The 23,667-nt window shown below is 45.2% G+C and overlaps 2 pseudogenes; one reads left to right on the top strand and one right to left on the bottom strand.

Annotated features, from left to right (window-relative positions):
* Window positions 1-13,432: 13,432 nt before the first annotated feature.
* On the top strand, window positions 13,433-14,746 carry LOC146763205 (uncharacterized; annotated as a pseudogene).
* Window positions 14,747-15,557: 811 nt separating this feature from the next.
* LOC146763204 (uncharacterized) lies at window positions 15,558-16,950 on the bottom strand (annotated as a pseudogene).
* Between the last annotated feature and the right edge of the window lie 6,717 nt (window positions 16,951-23,667).

Here is a 23,667-nt window from a genome sequence, read left to right as displayed (position 1 = left end):
GAATCCTATTCTCTGGGTCCTAATGCCTGCCCTGGGACTGCTTTACCCCTTCCTGGGACGAACAACACAGAAATCGTGCCACCCCCACCCACCCCTTTCTGCGCCTGTGGGGTCCGCGGAGCCCACGCATCCCTCCGCTCACCCCCCAGACATGGCAAGCACGGATTCTGCTCTCCCGGTTATATAATACAGGGCATGCTCCCCACCCCCGTTACCATCCCTGCCTGCCGGCCTGCTGCATGCCCCGTTGTGCCGGCTGGAGCAGCAGCAGCTCCCCCCAACTCCACCACATCCTCTCCCCTGCTTCTCTCTTGCCTGCATCCCCAAGCACTGCAACCACCCACCCACCCTCAGTGCCCCCTGGCTGGCACCTCCAAGACCCCCCACGGTGTCACCCCACTTCTCCATGTGCCTCAGTCCTGCACAGGCTGTGCCACATGTGGCTCTGCCTTTGGCCCTCCACTGCTGCCTCTGTCTAGCCAAGCCCAGACAGCTGCCCCCTCACACTCTGTCCAGTCAACTACACCCACACAAACTCTCGCTCCAATACGCCAAAAAAAGCAAAGTATACCTCCTGCTCACTCTCACTCCTCATCTGAGGACAGTGAGTCTGATTCTGACACAAAGGACATTGACCCATGGGCTCTAATCAAAATGGAAGCAACTCGGGCAGGGGATTGGGAACTAGCTCAGAGAATTTCTGCTTTCCCAGCAATTTATATAAAAGAGAAAAGAGGTGAGGCCCCCACTAAAACAACGTGGGAACCTAACACAAATAAAGAACTGGTGCAACTACGAAATATAGCCAAAGAACAAGGTAGAAGTTCACATATTTTCAGAAATTTCCTAAAGGCGAGAAAAGAACTGTTGTGCAAGCTTGCCTTGTCAAACACAAATGAACAATTTAAAACAATTCTGAGAGTCCTACCTTGGGATACAGAACCCACCATGGAGCAAATGGTGGAAAGCTGTACATGTCATATGTCCACTGAAAACACAGTGGCCCAAGCAGTTGCTAAGGGTATTGCAGAAGGACTTTCTGGTGCATTTGCAGTAGTAACTTCCAAAGACCAGGCCCGCTGCTATCACTGTGGGGAGTTTGGACTTTTTATAAAGGACTGTCCAGACAGGTCACCTACTTGAAACCCCCATAACACCTACCAGAGACCCCAGAGTCAGCAGCACTACCAGCAGCATTCAGGAAACTTCCAGCAGAGTGCAGCCAGGCCCCGCACAAAGATAACAAATCAAAGGCCATCCAGATACAACCACGCATCATCCCAGGAGATCCCAGGTCACATGGAGAGGATCCAACCCATGGAGCAATACAGATGGGAACACGATGCCAGTTGGTAACTGCTCTGTCCATTGACTTTAATAACAAGGATGTTTATTGTGCTCCCACAGGCAAGCATGGGCCAAAAGGTGGTTCTTTTGACATTTTAATTATAGGTGACATGTCACTATAGGACATGTGAAAGCACTACACGAGCTGCTGCTATTGCAAAGGTGAAAAAGAGGAAGTTTATTTTCTGACTCAAACATTTATACTTTTCCAAAGGTGACAATGGATTGGAGAGTGAATGTGCCACCTCTCCAATGACATTGGACAAACTACTAGTACATCAAGTTTCTACGCCTCTATGGAGGAATGCAAAACAATAGATTGTTTACAGAAAGTTGTGTGAGAAAGTTCTCTACAAGAATGTAAACTCAGAAGGCTTTAGAAAATCTTAAGAATTAGGGCAACAGTGACACTCTCCATGGCCCAGAGGAAATCTTTGTTGTTCCAGACATAAAAACAGTGCACCTGGGACAAGAAATCTCGGTCTAGCTGTGCTGCACGGACTTACCATTTTTCCTGTCACGGGGAACACCAATCGCACAAGCCTTTTTACTTATAAAGAAACACAGGGAACAGCTTCCTCTCAACCCTACAGCAATGTGGACACAAGTTGTGGGTCCAAGTAAGCCTACCATCAAGTGTGTTCTATCTTGCAGAGGAGAAATATCCACCTACCAGGTATGCTGGACACTGGTGTGGACGAGACCATCATTGCTCTCTCAGAATGGCCAGCACACTGGGAACTACAACCAGTAGCAGGCATGATTTCAAGGATTGGTGGAGCCACAGTGTCTATGTGAAGCAAGCACAAAATCCTCTTCAAAGGGTGTCGAAGACCACCCTAGGTTGCGGGGTGGCTTCATGTGGTGGAAAAACTTCCCTCCAACCCATACTTCCAAAGAAAGGCTCAGCAGTCTCTTGTTGTTCGGTCTTTTGGTTGTTTATTGCAAGTTATCTAAAAGATTGTCTTCTCGGGCTGCTGCGGTTTGCTCAGCAGCTCAGGCAAAGGCAGGAAACACACCCCTGACATCCTCTCTGTCTGCCGTCTTCTTCTTCTCTCCCTCCGCCCCTGGCTGCTGCTATCTTTTATATGGTACATTACGTGTTACATGTTTACAGTTTTCCCCCAATATCTACTATCTATAATAAATGGTGCTTTTCTACTCTAAACCAATCTGTGAATGACAACATCACCAAGAACATGGAGGTAAGGAAGAAGAAAGAGGAAGGACAGGACTGGCCAAAATCCCTCCATCTTAGAAACTTTGACCCCCAACAGCCCCCCAACAACCCCCCTGTACAAGCATTAAAACCCCCCTGTACAGAACTAAAAAAATTCTTCCCTCTACTTTGTAACTACTTCTACTATAATATCTAAACTTTTGTGACTTCTTGTTCTTCTAGCAAGGTTGGTAAATCATTCCATGGCTCCAACCCAAAATCACAGCTGTTTCCAGCTGCCTGCCAGGGTCTCAAATGCTTCTGACCTGCACCTGGAACCTCCAAAAATGTCTGAGGGACATTTTGAGTTCCCACAGAAGGGCCTGAAGGCAAGTTGGCAACCATCCGCCCATTTGTGGTAAGGGCCCCCATCACCCTTTGGAGTGGGAACATTCTATCCCAATGGGGAGCTTCCCTATGTATTCCCAGTCAGGATTTCTGACTGGGGCCACTGAGGAGTGCGCACTACCAGATACCCCTCGGCTCACCTGGAAATGCCAAGACCCGATCTGGATCGACCAGTGGCCCCTCTCTAAAGTAAAACTGCACACACTACAAGCCCTTGTGGAAGAACAGCTCGCCAAAGGTCACATTGTTGAGACCACCAACCCTTGGAACTCTCCAGTCTTCATACTGCAAAAACCTGGAATGGACAGGTGGGTGTTCCTCCATGAACTTTGCAAAATCAATGAGGTCATCGAGGACATGGGCCCCCTCCAGCCTTCCCTGCCTTCACCATTGATGCTGCCTTGAGACTGGACACTTGCCATCATAGATATTAAGGACTGTTTCTTCAGCATTCCGCTGCACCCCCAGGACGCTTCACGGTTTTCTTTCTCCATTCCCTCTCTTAACACAGAGGCCCCACCCAAAAGATACCATTGGTGTTATCTTCCCCACGAACGGAAAGTCTTGCCTACTATATGCCAGTGGTACGTTGCTCACATCCTGTCTCCTGTTTGGAACCTATTTCCAGATGCAATCATCTGCCACTATATGGATGATATCCTGGTCTGTGTATCAGAAAAAACTTACTTAGACAAAGCAGTTAACCGGACAATCGAAACCACAGAAAAAGCAGGATTGGAGATCCGTGAGGACAAAATACATTACACCAACCCATGGATTTATCTTGGATTCCAGATCTGGGAAAGGACCATCGTACCCCAGCAGCTCGCCATCCAAGATGACCCAAAAACCCTGAGAGACTTACACAGTCTGTGTGTATCCATCAACTGGATACATGCCCTGCTAGGAATTACAGCAGCGGACCTTGCTCCCCTGTTCTACCTTCTCCGTGGCAATGAAGACCTAGACTCTCCACACACTCTAACAACAGAAGCCTGAGATACCATCACCAAGGTCCAAGAAACCCTGTCTTCAATACAAGCCCATCGCTTCAAGCCCAACCTGCCTTTCCAGTTCGTCATTCTCGGAAAAGCACCCTGGTTCTAAAGACTGATTTTCCAATGGAATCTTCAGCTTCGAGACCCTTTATTGATCCCTGAATGGATCTTTACAAACAACCAAACTTCAAAGACAATTACCACCTTCCAAGAAATCATGGGACATCTAATAAATAAAGCCAGAAATCGCCTCTGCTCTCTTGCTGGGTGTGAGTTCACATGCATATACTTGCCACTGACCACTGGGGACTGGGAACATTTGCTCCAGACCAATGAAAACCTCCAATTTGCCCTAGACAGCTATACAGGCCAAATTTTCATCCATATCCCAAAACATAAACTTTTTAATCGTGATGCAGCCTTTGATCTGACCCCAAAATTAGTCCAAAGTAAAACACTTATCAAAGCTCTAACAATTTTTACAGTCAGCTCAGGGTCATCCCACAAGTCTGTAATGACTTGGAAGGACCCTAAGACGCAAAATTGGGAATCTGACATCCAAATAGTGGAGGTATCCCCACAGATTGCACAGCTAGCAGCTGTTGTCAGAGCCTTTGAGAAATTCAAAGGCGAACCCTTTAATCTGGTCACAGATTCAGCGTATGTTGCTGGTATAGCTACGAGGGCAGAACATTCTCTTTTCAAAGAGGTTTCCAATGCAAAGTTACACCAATTGATTTCAGCATTAACACGCTCAATCTCTCACACAAAGCAACCTTACCATGTATCGTGGTTTGACACAGAAAAAGAATTTTTCTCGGAAGGAAGAGTTCAATCCAGTCAGGGGTCAGGGTTGGATATTGACACTTGGAATGAGCAATTGAGGGTGGACATGCATCTGAGAACTCAGAGGGGTTAAAAGCAGAATTCCCAGGAGAACTCTCTCTCTTTGGTTCTGGTCAGGGTGCAGTGCAGGACACTCCCCTGCCCAGCCCGTGGCTGGGTGGGAAAGGGGAGCCATGTGGCCCAGCTTGAGGTAGGCAGAAGGGCGGAGAGACTGGAACCGGGCTGGCCCCCTGCAGATAGAAGGGTGGAGAAATCTGGGATGCCTGTGTTCCCCCAAGAGTCTCTTGAGAGAGAGAGAGAGAAAGAGACAGCAGCGGTTTGTCAGCAATGCACTGCGCGGAAGGAGGAGACAAGGGGGGCCGCAAGGTACCCAGCCGTGGGAGCCGGAAATCTGGGCAGAGAGCCATCCAGGGAGTCGGGACTTTTAACCCTTCCTTGAGAAATGAAAGCTTTGTGAAATTTTTCTCCTCTTCAGTTTGAAAGAGAGAAAGAGAGACAGCCTGGACCTGGGATGCTAGAAGGAGAAAGTCTGGGTGGGAGAAGATGATGGAGTGGCTTTTGGCTGGACTTTTTCTTGTTAGCCGTGGATTGAACCGATTTTCTCCTCCAAGAGAGACTATATTTTAGGAGGATGCCAGTGAGCCAAGAGACCTGCTTCAGCAGCTGAGAAAAGACAGGATTGGAGGGAACAGAGAAAAGTTAGGGGGGTTTGTGGTGGTGCCCCCTGTATTCAGAGAAGAAGAAAAGAAGATCTCTGTTCCTGAGACCCTCGGCCTCAGGGGAGGAAGAAAATGGGGGGGACTGTGGTCCCAAAAAATGAAAAACTGAACTGTTGTTTTTTCCTTTCTTGGCAGAGCATCCTTGAAAGGAATGATCCTAAAAGCAGTCTGTCCATCCATGCATTGGTGGTGAGAGCACCGTGCATTGGAAAGGAGAGTGTTACCATGGCAAACATTTTCTCCGGGCGGTGCCATGTGTGACATGGAAACACAAGAAGTGGCAGCTGTGTTTCTTGGGGGGTCTATGGCACAGGAGAGACCCCTCTCTCCCCTCATGGACTTTGTACTGATTATATTGAAGGGTGAATACTTGATTAAGGGTCCAAATGTGTTTCACTGTGGTTTGTTGGATTTCGGTGGTGGGAGGAGGAACATTTTGCAAGATTTTCATTTTGGATTTATGTGTGTGTTTTCCTTTCTTTTTTTCCCTTTATAGTAGTATAGGTAGTAGAACCTTAAAAAAGTTTTTTTCCTTTGTTATTAAGCTTGGGCCTGCTTTGCTCTGTTCCCAATTGCATTTCACAGCATTCAATTGAGAGGTTGCATTTTCATGGGGGTGCTGGCATTGTGCCAGTGTCAGACCATGACACCATGTCATGCATGTGATGTCACACACCAACCTCACAGGTTTCATCACCGAAGGGAACAGGAAAGTGGATGCATTGGCCATGGCAATAGAAACTGCTAACGTCCCTGACATCTTTGCCCACACAAAGTTGTCACAGACCTTTTATCATCAAAATGTACCTGCCCTTATAAGAATTTTCAAGCTCTGAAAAGATCGAGCAAAAGCTATTGTCGCCACATGCCCAAACTGTCAAAATTACCTGATACCATCTATGGGGACAGGAGTCAATCCCCAAGGCCTGAACAGCTGCTAGCTGTGGCAGACAAACGTAACTCACTTTCTGTTATAAATTGAGGCGAATAATTTGATTCAGCCTTTTAAGATCAATTAATAATTTTATTAATTAGAGCAAGCGATAGCAAGCAAAACAGCGCTGGGTTCAGCTGGGAGCCTGGCTCCGCCAAAAGCTGACAACCTTTCTTCTCTTCAGTCCCTTTTTATCCAGCACCAGTGGGGGTGATGGGTTTCCTTCCACTGTGGTTATCAGTCCCAGCAACAATGGGTTTCACAAGTGGGGGTGGTGGGTCTCCTTCCACTGCGGTTATCAGTTTCAGCAACAATGGGTTTCCACTGCGGTTATCAGTTCCAGACAGTCCTGCAAAATCTTTCACAATCTTTGTTTGTGGTTACCAGTCAAGCCTGCAAATTCCATGTCCCGACTTCCCCCCCTTTTATCCTAATTTCATACTTTTGATGAACAAACAAGTCAATGCAGTTCCTCACACTTTCCCCCATTCCATATTTTATCATTTTGTTCATCAAATCGTTTTATTTCTTGGTGGGCTAGAATCAAAGTCTCTTCTACTTTAGGATCTCTAGGGAGAGTTTCATATTTGGCTTTGATTAGCATCAGGTCTGCTGCTTCCAATCTTCTTTTTACTATTTAAACTACCTTGTTGAACATACATGGGCCAAATGTTAATCCTAACACTAATAATATTAAACGACCCACAATTGTAGATAGTAAGGTAGTTAACCAAGGGGAGTGATTAAACCAGGTCTCATACCAGCTCTGATGGGCCTCCCTTTTCCTTTTCCTTTTCTCAAGTCTTGCTTTCAGTTTTGTCATAGTGTCTCATACCACCCCAGTGTGATCTGCATACACACAGCATTCTTCCCGGAGGGCCACACACAGTCCTCCCTGTTGTAAGAATAGCAGATCTAGTCCTCTTCTATTCTGCAGAACTACTTCCGATAAGGACCTTACTGACTTTTCCAATGCTGATATTGATTGTTCTATACGTTCCAAATCTTTGTCTACAGCAATCCTCAGGGAATTAAACTCCTTTGTTTGTTTTACTAGGGAGGCTACTCCCGTACCGACACCTGCTCCCCCTGCAAGCATTAAAACTGCCACTGTAAGTGCGGTCAAAGGCTCTCGTTTTTGTATGTGGTGTTCTGGGATGTTTTGTACATTATACATATATTCGTTGGGGTGATAGATAATTTTGGGAATCACAGCCACCTGTATACAATAGTCAGAGGTTTCGTCAAATATTTCTGAGGAAATACAGGGGGTGAATCCTCCTTTTGAGCAGATCCACTTGGTGTTTTTAGCGGGAACTAGCCATTTAGCTGGAGTATCTTCCCGTTTAGCTTTAGTAACAGTCTCACATAAATATTCTAGGTGTGTGGGTACTCTGCCAATACATCGTCCCCTCCCCGTTACTGAAGCCAAAGTCATTCCTTTACTCCGGGAATCTTTCCAATTACACTGCGAGGGATTGCTACCATTAAGACGTCTCGCCTTTTCAGATATCCCTACAGCTTCGTAAAATGGAGGCCTAACATCAAAGCAGAGCCAACAGTGTTCTGTTAATTCTGGCTGAGTAGCATTTAAGACTTTATCTACTCCCTCCATTAATTTCTAGAGAGTGTTAAACCGGGAATCCCCACTTGGCGGTGTTGTAGGAGTTGTAGTTTGGTTATCCGTTATCGGGTTCCTAGCTGTTAAATCCCCAACTATTATAGGATTAGGGCCCACTGCCTGTATGTCTGCTGGTACAGGCCCTTTATTTATGGTAAATACTCTACCTCTGTCTTTTTTTAGGTTCCCAATACTGAAAGCCTCATGATCTTCCCACCATCCATCCTGGGTCTCTGGGCTCAGTTATGTTTAAATGTACAAATTGGCAACTCCCTTTCCACCTGCCCAAGAAGGCGCCACTAGAATCCTTTTGTGGAGGTGTACACCCATAGGGTCCCCATGATACTTTAAGAAATTTATCTCCTGCTGCTTGCCAGTCTGAGGCTATTGTTTCACACCCCCAGTACCCACAGAAATATTCTCCAGGGTAATTGCAATACCCCTTTCCTGGGTTCGATGCTGGACACATGTAAAATCCTGCGGTATTAAAACAGGGCTCTACAGGGGCTAGTTCACATAACTGTGGGGTAAAAATAGGGGGTCCAGATGTTATCTGACTCCGAATTACCCTGCCATCTATTCCGGTTAGCGTCCACTTAAAGGGCTGGTACAGAGCCGGGGAACCCTCCCCTTTATGTATGATACAAAGCATTAAAATACTTATAATCTGCCAATAAGGGTGGGGTCCTGACCTTGTTTTTACTGCATAATATCCTGTTTTCCCTTTTTGGGTTTGTTGCCTTTTTGGTGTTTCAGAGGCAATCAGACGGGTCATCCAGGGGAACCAAGTACTCGGTTGGCAATAGTTGGAGCATTTCAGCATTATTCTGTCGGGGGGGGGGTGGGGGGGGTGGGGGGGCTGGCTTTTTCCCCTCTGCCTCGCTCGCCGACCCGGTTGCTTCAAGCCGCGAGGTAAATTATCTTCTCGGCAGCAGTGGTACTCGCCTAGGCGTCCTTTCCCCTGCTCCTACCTAACCTTGTACTGTTCCGTAATTTTATCTTTGACCGGGGGTGGGTCACACGAGATACCCTTTAGTTCCCTCTGACAACACCTTTTTAGAATTTGGGCAACAAATGGAGTGGGTTCGTTAATATGGAAACAAAAGTTTATTGATGCACTCCTTTGGTGTATATATATATATATATATATATATTTTATTTTTTTTTTTAACTAGTCCTCAGACTCCAAACAAATCTACTGATTTTTCAATTTTCTTGATTTTACCACAATTTCTGTTCAGACCCCAGTTGGTGGCTTCCCCCCTTGGCAATGGACCTGCCACCGTTCTTGGCAAATTTTACATGTAAAGCACTTAAAAGGACAACAATCACAATTTACCTTATTACAAATTATCAAATCATCATTAAAATAATTACTAACACATACAAAAGGATAATAATTATAATTTACCTTATTATAAACTACTAAATAATTACTAATAAGTAGGTAATTATATCCCTTTTTGTTCTCTTTTGCGATCGACTTAAATGATGTACACAGAGTTCATAGATTTTTCTTAATGGTAACCTTCAAATTCCTAGGCTGGCTGTCTACTTTCTGCTGGTCATCCGTGGTGGCCGGACTTTTAACTCGACTGGCATGCGTCCACTCTTTTTCGGCCATCCGTATTGCAGTTTTTGTAGTCTTCTTTTCTTCTCAAATTTTACTAAAAGTATGAACTACTTTATAGGCATATTTAGAATCAGTAAAAATAGTCCCACCTTTTCCTTTCAATAAATTTAGAGCTTTAATCACAGCATATAATTTGCATGCTTGGGCTGACCAGCTGGGGCTAAGGGGACCAGATTCTACTGTCTTAAATGTTTTCTCATCTATTGTAGCATACCCGGATTTTTTTTTTTTTTTTTTTTTTTTTTTTCAGAACTTGAGAGAATTTGTCCACATATAATTGAGCCTCTTTTTTTAGTTTTTCTTCCTCAAGATCTGGCCTTATTTTTGTTTGTTCTTTTATTTGTTGGAGGTAATCATGTGTTAGTTCTGTAATTGGTTCTTTACATAAAAAAAAAAAAAACTGGGCTGGGTTTTTCAGGCCCATTGTTTCTTAACTTAGGAACTTAGGAGATGAGACTAGGATGCCTTTATACTTTAGGAATCTGGCATCCCTTATCTGTCGGCCTTCTGTTGCAAAACTCCATGAATGTTATAGGGAGATAAGATTTCTAGCTCACTTCTAAAGGTTATCTTCCCAGCTTCTTCAACTAGGAGAGCAGAGGCCACTATCGCCTGTAAGCTTGTTTTTTGTTGGTGTTTTTTTTTTGTGTTTTTTTTTTTTTTTTTTTAAAGCTTTTCTATTTCTGGTTTCAGTCCTTGCCTCCCCTCCTTAGATATAGGATATTGTCTAATTCTGACAGGTATCTCCGGGTTCCTAATAGTTACTTCAAAGGGTTTAATACTTAATTTTACTATACTATCAGGGGTGTACCAAACTTCTGGATTAATCTTTTTCTCAACTTCAGCCCGGAGAGGACACAATTTTACTGTCAGTTCTCCCTTATTCATCTCTATCCCTATTTCTAATTCAATTATTAAATCCCTTCCCAGTAAATTATCATCTGCTTCTGGTACTAATAAAAACAACCCAATTCCTAATTTGGAGTTATTTTCTAAGAGTACATCCTTGATTATAGGTGCTCCAAAGGGTTTCCCTTTGGCTCTAATCACATGTATTATTTCAGATGAAATCTTACACCCTAGGGGAAGGGTCTGGACGGTCGATCTTTCCGCCCCTGAGTCCACAAGGAACTCATATTCTTGCAGCGGGGGACTTATTTTTAATTTTACCAGGGGCTCTGTTCTTTCTCTTGTCCCCAGCAGATAGAGCCCCTGACACCCTTAATCTTCCTTAAACTGCTCTTCATCAGCCATTCTTTGTCAGCATTCCTACTTCATATGTTCCTTTTCCCCACAATAAAAGCAAACAATTCTATCTCCTCCACCTTGTCTTCCTTCATGCACCTGTCGACCAGCTCCCCTCAAACCTCCTGGGTGACCACCACCCCTTCCTTGGGGAGATTGCCTCTGTCTTTCCCTTACAGCTGCTAACATAATCTTAGACTGCTTCTTGTAGTTGTCATCCTTCTTTTGTTGTTCCTTGAATGCCTTTTGTACATTCTGTCCACGAGGGACAGCCTTCCTTATTCCCTGTATTATTATATTTCGCAAATCGACCATATGGGTACGGTGTAACGGGGCTTGATTATTCCACTGGGGATTTGTCTTGGTTTGACAAGACAGGAGTCTATGAAGGAGGGCAAAAGCCTCCTGTGCAATGGAGAAGGTAAACCCCCTCCCTCTGAATTACCAGGATTTTTAAATTAAAAGGCTCTCAGGCAAAGATATGGGAATGGGAGTAACAATTCTTTACTAAGAGAAAACTAGATAACAATTTAAAAAGGCAAATGCAATTGGTACAAACAAAACTAGTGATAAAGTCTGCAACCTGAGGATTCGGGGTGTTGGTAGCAGTCCAGTTGAAATGATAGCTGCTCCTCTTGCAGTGGCTGATGAATTGCAGCTGAAGTGGTGATCTTTAGAAGGGTATAGTTTTCTCTGAAGATCTGGTAGCAGTTGGGCCGGTCTTCCTCTGCGCTGGGGCCGCCTCCGAGCTCTGTCGCCGCCGCCTCACCGCGCTCCGGCTGCTTCTCTCGGGAGTCCTGCCGAAGGAGCTGCTTCTCTGGGAAATCCCACAAAGAGAGAGCTGCTTCTCTGGGAATCCCGTAAATAGAGAGAGCTGCCCTGTCTCCCCAAAAAAGGTACTACTTTATACAATAAAAGAGTGCTTGGCTTCCCCCTCTGGGTGGAGCATCTCACAATGGGATGGTGTAACGTTTCCAGCCCTGCAGTGAGTCAGTCAATGGCCCATTAACAAACCATTACCTCTTCGGAGTAAACCATTGTTCTTGGAAGAGATAACAAACCTGCCCAACCTCCAACAGATGGCAAATAGAATACAAGCTTATCTTACAAACCAGGACAGGATTCTATAGGGGCCATTTAATATCTGCTAATGGTCCCTGTTGATGTTCATCATCCCAGATTCTCATGCCCGTTTCTCTAATCATTCTCCTTTCTTCTGCAGAAAACAAAATCCCTAACATGGATTGCATCACCTTTTATTTGTTTCCCCCCCACAAACTTCTATGCAGTAATGAGCCATTTTTACTTTATCTTTTCCCTTCCTAGAAGGAAAGGCATTCCAATATTTAATCATTAAGCCTAATGGACTATCCTCTGGAATATGGGGAAGTTTTACAGGGATTCCCCCACGCATGGGTTCAACAGGCTTGCTTTTCCTCTGACCCATCTTCTAGACTGCCTTCTAACACACACACACTTACTTCCCTCAATTCGTGGCCCAGGCCATTGCCGGATATGGGAACCGCACTACTATGAGGTCCGCACTTGCTTGGGGAGTCCGAGCTGCTGGCTGCCCTCTCATACACCACACTCGTCACACTCCAGGATCCCCAACCCCCGACCAGGCGGTCCCGTTCTCCCAGAACAGGCCTCCTCTGGACACCTGGTCCTTCAGAAAATACTTTCACCATCTGGTGTCTTCGCCTGTGGCTTCGTGCCCAAAGATTAAGGGGGTAGCCGGCAGTTCCTTGCTTGCTATCGGATTTTAGGTTAGTCGGTCGGAGTCCGGGGAGGAGTGTCCCCGTAAGGCCACTGTTTAAGCAAAGGCAATGGGGCGCCTCCTCAGGAGACCTGCTCTCCGGGTGTTTCGATCCAAGTCACGGCACCAAATTTGTTATAAATTGAGGTGAATAATTTGATTCAGCCTTTTAAGATCAATTAATAATTTTATTAATAAGAGCAAGTGATAGCAAGCAAAACAGCGCTGGGTTCAGCTGGGAGCCTGGCTCCACCAAAAGCCGACACCCTTTCCTTCTCTTCAGTCCCTTTTTATCTTGCATAAGTGGGGGTGATGAGTCTCGTTCTACCGTGGTTATCAGTCCCAGGAACAATGGGTTTCACAAGTGGGGTGGTGTGTCTCCTTCCACTGTGGTTATCAGTTTTCAGCAACAATGGTTTTCCACTGTGGTTATCAGTTCCAGCCAGTCCTGCAAAATCTTTCACAATCTTTGTTTGTGGTTACCAGTCAAGCCTGCAAATTCCATGTCCCGACTTCCCCCCCCTTTTATCCTAATTTCATACTTTTGATGAACAAACAAGTCAATGCAGTTCCTCACATTACTGTGCACAAAATGAATTTGCTTTCTTTTTGGGACCAAATTGGACAGATATTAACTTTAAAAGTTGAAAATGGTGAACATAAAGCTTCTCAGTTTATTCCGATATTTTTACAAGCCCGAAAAAAGATTTTAGAAGCAGAAAAGAGCATACAAACACAGACTAACAGTCTGAATAACTAATTTTCACCCACCTACCCACCTCCTCAATATCCCAGCCTTGATATCACTTCACCCACCCTGTATCCTCTTCTAACACCTGGTTCCTCTGAGAAATATAGTCTGGAGTTCTCTTCACAGAGCACTACACCGTCTCTGAAACACACGCGGGACTAGAATGGTGGCGACCATGTGCTCCGACCCATTCCCCCTCCCCTTCACAATCCTTTCCTGTCCCCACCCACCCACCCCTTCTCCAATCCCTTCGGGCCTCCCACAGCTCCCCCACACCCTCCTTATCAGAGCCAGCCCCCGCGTTGCCCCCCAGAAAGGGGAACAGGGGCGGGGCCGGCCCCTGCACAGCTCTGAGTCCCAGCGCTGAGGACAGCGTGGTGGGGAGAGGTCAGGGCAGACGAGCAGTTCACAGCGTGGGCGGGGCCGGAGTTTCCACCACGGCACCGACAGCCCGGGAGAGGGGGGGGTGACCTGTCTCTCACTGGGACTCGGGGGGTAGCTGGGGGACTCAACCCTGCCTCTGTCAATGAATCTATACCATCTATAGCACCAGTTGTTTATTTAGGAAGGAGAACTGGTACCAGAACATACCAACCACTACCATATAGAGACAAGACAGAGATCTGTAAAATACAGAGAGAATTTGGGAGGTCCAGTAAAATGTTAAAAGGGATGATAAGGGCAATGTTTAATTCAAATGAAATGGTACCTAAAGATATCACTGATTTATTTAAATGTTTACTAAAACCTTCTGAATATGAGATATGGGAAAATAAGTGGAAGTTAGCTTTGACAGTAGTTTTACAAGAAATACAACAAACACCCAGTGAGGCCATTGACAGTGATGGCAATCCTATTACAATGCATCATTTATGTGGTACAGGAGACATACAATGCCCAGAAAAACAAACCAGACTGTTATCTAGGTCAGTTTTTGAAAAAATCTGTAATGATGCAGAAAAAACACTGTATCAATTACCAGTAACTGAGGCTAAGGGCAGCTATATTAACATTAAACAGTTTCCTTCCAAGAGTTTTTTACAGTTTGTGGATCGTTTGAGAACCCAAGTTGAAAGACAGGTGCAAGACCCCAGGGAACAAACAGAGTTGATTAAAGAAATGGCTCAGAGGAATGCAAATGAGACCTGTCGTATAATTATTCTCAGTCTTCCTCTCGACCCATCACCTAGTCTCGCTCAGATGATTGATGCCTGTGCCAGGAGAGCAGAGCTGCTCAATACCCCTGACAGTCATACAACATCTACAGAACTACAGCCTGTTGCCACTGCTGCACCAAGTCCAAGGAGGCAACCAATGTCATCATAACAGCTGCAGCACATCATCTGCCAGTGTTGCAGGAACCAGGACACTTTGCCAGAAACTGTACTCAAAACCAGAACCAGAGACAGATCAACAAACAAAAAAACTGAGTGCAAAGCGCATGCCTGCTGCTAAAACAACTACGTGCAAAGATATATAGCGGGATCCACATGGGACAATGCCTCTCTCTTAACAAATAAGGGGGAGGGTGGGAATCATGGTGGGGGGGAGAGAAAAATAAAAATGTAAAATGTACAACTAATAAGGTCTGGCAGCTGTGAGAGCCCCGGGTTTGGTTTGGGGTCTCGCGTGGTGGTAGAGTCTCTCCTCCAACCCGTGCTTCCAAAGAAAATCTCCGCAGCCTTTTGCTGTTCTGTCTCAAGGCAATTTATCGCTAGTTGTCTAAAAGATTGTGTTCGCGGGCTTTGGCTGTTTAATCAGCAGCCCAGGCAGTGACACACACACTCCTGACACCCTAACTGTCCGGTGTCTTCTTCTTCTCTCTCCCCGCCCAGGGCTTCTGCTATCTTTTATATTATATATTACGTATAACATGGTTACAATTATTCCCCAATACCTACTACCATTATTACCAAGTGCTTTTCTACTCTAAACCAATCTGTGAATGCCAACATCACCAAGAACATGGAGGTAAGGAAGAAGAAGGAGGAAGAACAGAATCAGCCCACTTTCCTCCATCTTAGAACTTCTGACCCCCATATACAAAATAACAACCCCCCTGTACAGGTGCTAAAACCGCCCTGTACAATACTAAAAAAATTTCCCCTCTACTTTGTAACTACTTTTACTATGCTATCTAACCCTTTGTGACTGCTTGTTCCACCTTCAAAGTTGGTAATTCATTCCATGGCTCAAACTCAAAATCACAGCTGTTTTTCAGCTGTCTGCCAGGGTCTAGAATGCCTCTGACCAAGGCCTGGAACCTCTAAAAATGTCTGAGAGACATTTTGAGTTCCCACATCTCCCCTTCCTGTTTGAACCAAAAACACCTGCTTTGCCACTTTGTTCAAAGCCCTTTGAATGCACATGAAAATGCATGGCATAACAAGCAGAAGAACTACAAGCCCTATAAGAATATAAAATGCTATTTTTAAAATTTCTTTCCACAATGGTGAGAGATCAAAAAGGTTAAAGAAATCATCCCACCAGGATCCTGTTACCTGTTTGAACTTGATGATACTACTTTGTATCTGTTGTATATTTTCATGAATGGATTTTGAATGATCAGACAAGTTCATGCAGCACATCCCCTCAAATTCTTCACATCCGTGCCCATGTGACAGCAGCAAATAATCAATTGCTGCCCTGTTTTGAAGCACTGCTTGTCTTGCACTGCTGATATCTGTTAACATGTCACTCAGTGCAGACAAAATTGCGCGACTGTGTTTGCTCAACCAGCAAGCTATGTGGTCCAATTGTGTCAAGGCCACCCCTGATGCTGTTTGGGGTGAGAAAATTGCTACTGCAATTCTCCGAGCCTTGTCCCAGGTATAAACATCATCATCACAATTCGGACTATATTGATCAAGGGATCTTTTTTCTTTCCTGTGTGTCTGTTCCTTTAAAGTTTTCAAATCAGGTGTTATCAATGAGAGTTCCCCAACGCTGCATGGACCGCCCTTGACTTTTTCAGGGATAGCAGGTCAAATTCTGTCCCCGCAAATCAAAAACACTCCCTTCAGTAAAGTGGCTGGGTGTTGAAGGGATGATTTGCTCATCACCTTGGTGTAATTGCAACAGGATGACACATTTCTATAAAAAGGCTGATTTGGAGTGACATCTATTGTATGATTATCTGTCTTTGCCACTCCTGATGGATTAAATTTGATGCAGTATTTCATTTTTGTTGACCCAAAAATGTCTAACTCTGGAGGTTCCAGGTGAGGCACAGGAAGGAACTGTGTCCAAACATGCCATCCTTCCATAGGATCCGAAAAAGTTTTTAAAAACTTTGGAGGGATATTTTTTGGAATTGGCCATTCCTTCACTGGCACACCTACCAAACATGTTGAAAATAGTTTCCCTGGTTTTGAATGAGTCAGACAAATACTGTCCAGACCCGCTGCCTTTGCCAAAGTTTCCCACACATTTTCCCTCGGTTGTTTCATGGGAAAATCTGTCCCATTGCCCAAGGCAACAGGCAAGAGAAGGAAATACATGAACACTGCCTGTCTAAACTCCATGTCCATGTCCCCAACCTCTGTGAATAACCCTGCAATACAGCAACACCCAAACAACACTTGATTTCCCTGAAAAAAAACCCAAGTCTCTGGGTAATCAATCATCCGACGAGACGTCTGCAGCGTCGTTGTCTGCCTCCGTCTGTGTGCTCGTTTCTCTGCTTCTCAGGTCCGCGTCCACCTGCGTCTGCACCCAATAAGGTTTCACGTGCCTCGCCGACACCCACTTTGGTCCTCGCTCTGTGGAAACACAAGTGAAACCCTTGCCCCAAGTTATTAATGTAAATGGACCTTCAATTTGTCCTGACTCTGGGTTTTTGATCAAAACTAAAGGATTTTCCCTTAGCTTTGCTTGTGCACTGTTTGTAAAATGCCTGACAATTGATGGCGTGGGCTCTGAGAAAGAACCATTTAAAAAATTCAACACATACAGAGCTTTGTTCAGCCACATATAAGGTGTTGAGCCTGCCTCTCCTCTTTTCTGTTTATCCAAAAGGGATTTCAGGGTGTGATGTGTTCTTTCAATGATTGCTTGACCTGAGGGAGAATAAGGAATACCAAAAATGTGCTTCACTCCCCATTTTTTCAGAAATTTGTCAAGCACCTTGCCTGTATAAATTGGACCGTTATCTGTCTTTATTTCTTGTGGCACCCCGAGTGATGCAAATGCTTGTAGAAAGTGTCTGCAGGCATGTTCTGCGGTCTCCCCTGTATGTAATGATGCAAAAATCACTCCTGAAAATGTGTCAGCTGAAACATTGATATTTTTGAGCCTCCCAAAGGACGGGTATTTTGTGACGTCAGCTTGCCACAGCTGAAGACTCCGCAATCCCCTTGGATTGACAGCTCCTGTAGATGCAGGAGGCTGCACAAGCTGACAGTCTGGACAAGCACTGATGATCTCCTTTGCCTGACTTTTAGAGAGGTGAAAGGACTCCATCAATGCCTGTGCATTCTGATGGAAAAATGCATGGCTCAATTTTGCCTGCTCAAAAATATCTGGCAATGTCTGTGATATGGTCATTGTGAGTCTATCTGCGTGAGCATTTCCTTCTGCTAAGAATTCTGGGAGTGATGAATGTGCCCTGGTATGTGCAACCAAATATTTGTGTTCTCTACTTTCTAGGATTGTTCTCATGCATGATAAATATGAATATAAAATTTCATTGTCAGTGTATTTCCAAAGTGATCCCTCTAATCGTTTGACCACATTTGCAACATATGCTGAATCTGTGATCAGATTGAGAGGTTCCTGAAACAATTGAAAAACCTTGACCACTGCTGCCAATTCCACAATTTGTGGTGAACCCTGTACCATTTTAATGTCTGATTCCCACTCCCCTGTTTTTGGATTTTGCCATGTAACTACTGATTTGTGAGTTTTTCCCGAGCCATCAGTGAACACTGTCACCCCTTCCACTGGTTCCTGGCTTATTTTTGGTTTTTCCCTGAAACTTACTTTTTCATTTAGCATCCTGTGAGCTGGAAAATGAACTGTACAAACTCCTGGATATCCTAAAAAAGCAATTGCAAAATCCTGTGATTTCTGCATCGCTCATTCAAAATACACTTTCTTCAAATGTACATGAATAACTGAGAAATCTCTGCGTGACATTGTCAGCAACCTGGTTCTCGCCTTAATAATAATTTGTGCTATAATTTCTAAATCTGTGAGAATTGATTTTGAGGGCCTGTAAGCTAAAAAACCCACTCTATCAACAAAAGAGGGTCCATTTGAGACAAATCCCACTGAAAAATCAACCCATATAACTGTGCTGTTTCCCCTAACACTACTAAATGAAAAGGCAATGATTCTACAAATCGATTGTGGGAACTCAAAATGTCTCTCAGACATTTTTAGAGGTTCCAGGCCTTGGTCAGAAGCATTTTAGACCCTGGCAGGCAGCTGAAAAACAGATGTGATTTTGAGTTTGAGCCATGGAATGAATTACCAACTTTGGAGGTGGAACAAGCAGTCACAAAGGGTTAGATAGTATAGTAAAAGTAATTACAAAGTAGAGGGGAAATTTTTTTAGTGCTGTACAGGGGGGTTTTAGCACCTGTACAGGGGGGTTTTTACTTTGTACATGGGGGTCAGAAGTTCTAAGATGGAGGAAAGTGGGCTGATACTGTTCTTCATCCTTCCTTTTCCTTTTCTCCATGTTCTTGGTGATGTTGGCACTCACAGATTGGTTTAGAGTAGAAAAGCACTTTGTAATAATGGTAGTAGGTATTGGGGGAAAACTATAAACATGTAATACGTAATATATAATATAAAAGATAGCAACAGCCCTGGGCGGAGGGAGAGACGAAGAAGACAAAAGACAGAGAGGATGTCAGGGTGTGTGTGTGCCTCTACCCAGGCCACTGACCAAGCAGCCGCAGCCCGAGAAGACAATCTTTTAGATAACTAACAACAAACTGCCTTGAGACCGAACAGCTAAAGCCTGCAGAGTTTTTCTTTGGAAGCACGGGTTGGAGGAGGAATTTCACCACCATATGAGACCCCAGAGCAAGGCTGGGGTTTTCACAATGGATGTGCTTGTCTCTGCTGAATCATGTCTGTGATCTTTTCAAGATCTCTTTTTGCTTCAGGCGTCAGAGTTCTGGGATATTTAATTTTGTTGTCCCCTCTCAAAAGATCGAGCAATGATGAGATGTCATCATTGGTGATTCCCAGGATCGGTCTCATCCAGTTGATCTCCCTGAAAAGCTGTTGCAAGTCCTGCAGATTGGCGACCTTTGTGTTGATTTCCAGTTTCTGTGGCCTTATTGTTTGTTTTGTGATCTTCCATCCCAGGTATTTCCAAGGTGCAATTTCTTATTTTTTTGGTGTACTGATTTCCAGTCCTGCTTTTTGCACCTGCGCAATCACACAGTCACGAACCTCTTGCACCTCCTGTTTTGTTGGTGCGGCAATGAGCAAATCATCCATATAATGGATAATTTTTGGTTTTGGATGTTTTTCTCGTGCTGGATGCAAAGCTTGGCCACATACCATTGACAAATAGTTGGAGAATTTTTGAGTCCCTGTGGAAGAACTGTCCAATGGTACCTTTGCAGAGGTTCTTCTCTGTTGATGCTTGGGACAAAAAATGTAAAGCGTGGAGCATCATCTGGATGAAGCGGAATGCTGCAAAAACAGTCCTTGAGATCAATGATCACAAGTGACCAGTCCCTCGGGATCATCGAGAGAGATGGAAGCCCAAGCTGCAGTGGCCCCATGTCCTCGATGACCTTGTTGATTTTCCTGAGATCATGAAGCAGTCTCCAAGATCCTGAAGTTTTCTTGCAAATGATGAACACTGGGGAATTCCATGGGCTGTCTGTTGGTTTGATGTGTCCCTTCTGCAGCTGTTCCTGGACCAACTTTTTCAATGCACTCAATTTCTTCCGCTCCAGGGGCCACTGATCCACCCAAACAGGATCATTTGTTTTCCAGGTCAACTTCAGAGTGGCGAGTGCCACAGTGACCCCTGTTAAAAATCCAATTCTAATTTCAGTCCCCATTGTGCCAAAAGGTCAGTTTCCCATACTGTGATGGGCTTTTGCACGATGAAAGGATGGATAACTGCTGTCTTTTTTCCCAGACCTGTGACAACAACTGCATTCTCACTCTGCATGTATAGGGAACTCCCCCCTATGCCCGTGAGAGAACCCAAAGGCGCAACCAAGTCCCATTCCCGAGGCCAAAAAATGTATGAAATAACTGTAACATCTGCTCCTGTGTCGAGCATCCCTGTGATAGCAATTGTCTTTTCGTTACAAGTCAACTGACAGGTAACAATGGGCTGATCTCGGCTCAAATGTTTCACCCAAGATGCATGCACCTCTGCTTGATCACCAGGAAAAGAGTCCCGTTTGTTGAACACCGGCATGATTTGTTTTTCTAGGTGAGATGGCAAAGCCATAGCTCGAGCAATCGGTGTGTTTTGTGGAATTGTCAGAGGTGGTCGCAAAGCTTTTGCCATGACCATCAGCTCCTCATTATGGTTCACTGAAATCAAAGATGGATAAACAACAAGTCCAAGGATGCTGCTTCTGTCCCTGGCCATTATTAAAAAATCTTGCCTTTTCCAAGAAGCCCCTGTGACACCTGTGGGTATCACTGCATGGCTATTGTCCAAAAGACATGTCAATTGAGAGGTTGCCAAGATGCATTGGAATCCAGGTGGTACCAAGTCTGGGTCGCTGGGAATTTTGGACATTGCTCTGACGAGGGGTTCTGTTTGTTGCTTCCCGAGGATTGCTCCTGTTGGTTCTGTGTCACTGCCAGGATTTGTGTTGGAGAGCACTGGCGTTGATTCGTGCTCCTTTTCCCATTTCCCGGAATCGGAAGGGGTTTTCCATCCACATTTGTCTGTGAGTGACACTCACTTGTGAGATGTCTCCCTTTCCTGCATCGAGGACAAAGGTCTGGTGGCTTGTTTGGCTTTGCAAGTTGTGGGCAGTTCCTTTTAATATGTCCTTGTGCCCCACACCCAAAGCACCACATCTCTGCATTGGAGTTGCCATTTGTATAATTTGCAAGAACTTCCTTAACACGCTTTTCAATTCGATCCCCCAAGTGTTCCTCCATGATGGAAGCAACATGTTGTGGTGTCCCCACTTTGCTGCACGCCTCGATCATGTCTGCCAAGGTGGCCTGGTGTGGCATCATGCTGATGATCCGTCTGCATTCCGGATTGGCATTGGAGAACGCGAGGCTTTTGATCAGATGTGGTTTCGCTCCCTCCTCGGCCACCTGTCGCTCCACTGCCTGGGAAAGATGATCCACAAACAAAGAAAATGGCTCCGAAGGACCCTGTTTGATCTCGGTGTAGATGTTGTCCTGCACCCCCGCCAGAGCAATTTGAAGAATTGCCCTCCGTGGTGCCTCTTTGATGTCGCTGAGCATGTGACATGGGAGCCTCACTGCCTGCTGTGTTGTCGTCCTCAGGAGGATCAACGGCAATCTGCACCGTGGTGAGGTTTGCATTTGGCCCGCCCTGGCATCTGGCTCTCAGCTACTCCAGGGATCTCCTCCACGCTTTCTGCCATACGAGAGCTTGGGTGTCTGTAAGAAGTGATGTTGCAAGATATTTAAGATCATATGGTGTTAAATCATACATGCCAAAAATACTTTTTAACATCTGCTTAAAATATGGTGATGACAACCCATTGTCCCGAATGGCCTTAGCTAAATCTTTGATTGCTCCATGATCCAGGCATTCCCATCTCAGGTTTTGGCCCTGAGCATCATAGTTCACTGGCATCATTATGTTTCCTGAGCCCTGTAATAAACCTTTCTCCTTCTCCAACTCTGCTCGAATGTCCTGCCAGTCCACTTTTGCGCTCTGCAAAGCTGTAAATTCAGTGGGTACTTGCCTGTAGAGTGGGGTCATCTGTTGTGGCTGCAGCTCTGGTGCAGCAGCACTCACTGATACCAACAGCGTCTGTGGCGTCTGCGAAGATGAAAGCTGGGGGTCACTGGAGAAAAGTGAAGCATCTGCTGTGGAGGTGTTGCCTTCAGGGGAAGGCAAGGCGACCTGGTTGCAAGGAACAGCATGGCAGCCCGGCCTCGCCCAGGCCACTTGGACCACCGACACGCACACACACCAATGTGGTGGATGGTCAAATGGCATTTATTATCTTATCTCATGGGGTTAAATAGTCTAGGGGGACTTTGCTACGTCAGAGGAAGAAGGTAGAGTCTTCTGGGATTAGTAAGGAGTGGAAAACTACTGGGTTAGGTGTGGTTACATGTCTTGGGGGTAATAGATAGCATGTTGCAGGGTGAGGGGGAAAGGGTTTTTGCTTTCCGTCACATCCTGAGATCTTCCATTCGCCTGTCCCTATCTGCTACATCTACCCCCCCCCTTTCATAAATAAATTGAGGTAGTCGTAGATATAAGCACTGAAGTGAGGTACAAACTTGTGACTTGGTAAGGGAAAAGGGGTTTGGTAAACCTGAGTAACTCTCACAAGGCGAGTTTAGAAGGCTTCTGCAACTGGCAGTGTTCGCAGTTTTTGGTGTACAACATTTGTTGCTGGCCTATAAACAGAATGTTGGCCCGTTCCAGACGGGTCTGAACAAATGAGGCTAGCTTGTTCAGCAGGCATGGTCCTAAGGTAATAGCTAAAAGCAGTATTGCCAGTGCACCTATGAGGGTGGAAATTAAAGTGGTGAGCCAAGGTGATTGATTGAACCAGGATTCGAACCAGCTCTGTTGGGTTTCCCTGTCTTTCTTTCTCTGAGGCAGTCTATCTCAGAGTTCTGCCATGGAGTCTTTAACGACTCCCGTATGATCTGCATAAAAGCAGTATTCCTCTTTCAAGGCGGCACACAGTCCTTGTTGCATGAACAAGAGGTCCAGTCCTCGCCTATTCTGCAAGACCACTTCCAAAAGCGAGGAGACTGACTTCTCTAGATAGGAGATGGATTTCTCGATCCTCTGCTGGTCTTCATCAATGGTCATTTGCAGCTGAGAGAGTCCTTGTTGTTGGGTCGCGATGGCTGAGACACCCATGGCTGTGCCAGCTGCTCCCAGGTCGAGCAGCATTGAGATAGTTATACCTGTGATTATTTCTCTTTTGTGGAGTCTGCCGGGTTCCTCGAAAAGGTGGTATACCTCTTCATCTGAGTGGTACAGGATCCTAGGAACAATTAGAACTTGGACACAGAAGTCGTTAGAGTAATTAAATTTGGCAAGGAACATACAAGGACTCACTCCGGATCGCTGGCAA

The sequence above is a fragment of the Lonchura striata genome, chromosome W (assembly GCF_050655825.1).
Source record: "Lonchura striata isolate lonStrDom1 chromosome W, ASM5065582v1, whole genome shotgun sequence".
NCBI classification, from domain to species: Eukaryota; Metazoa; Chordata; class Aves; order Passeriformes; family Estrildidae; genus Lonchura; species Lonchura striata.
Note: the sequence above shows the minus strand (reverse complement) of the source record. Positions and strands in the feature narration are given on the sequence as shown.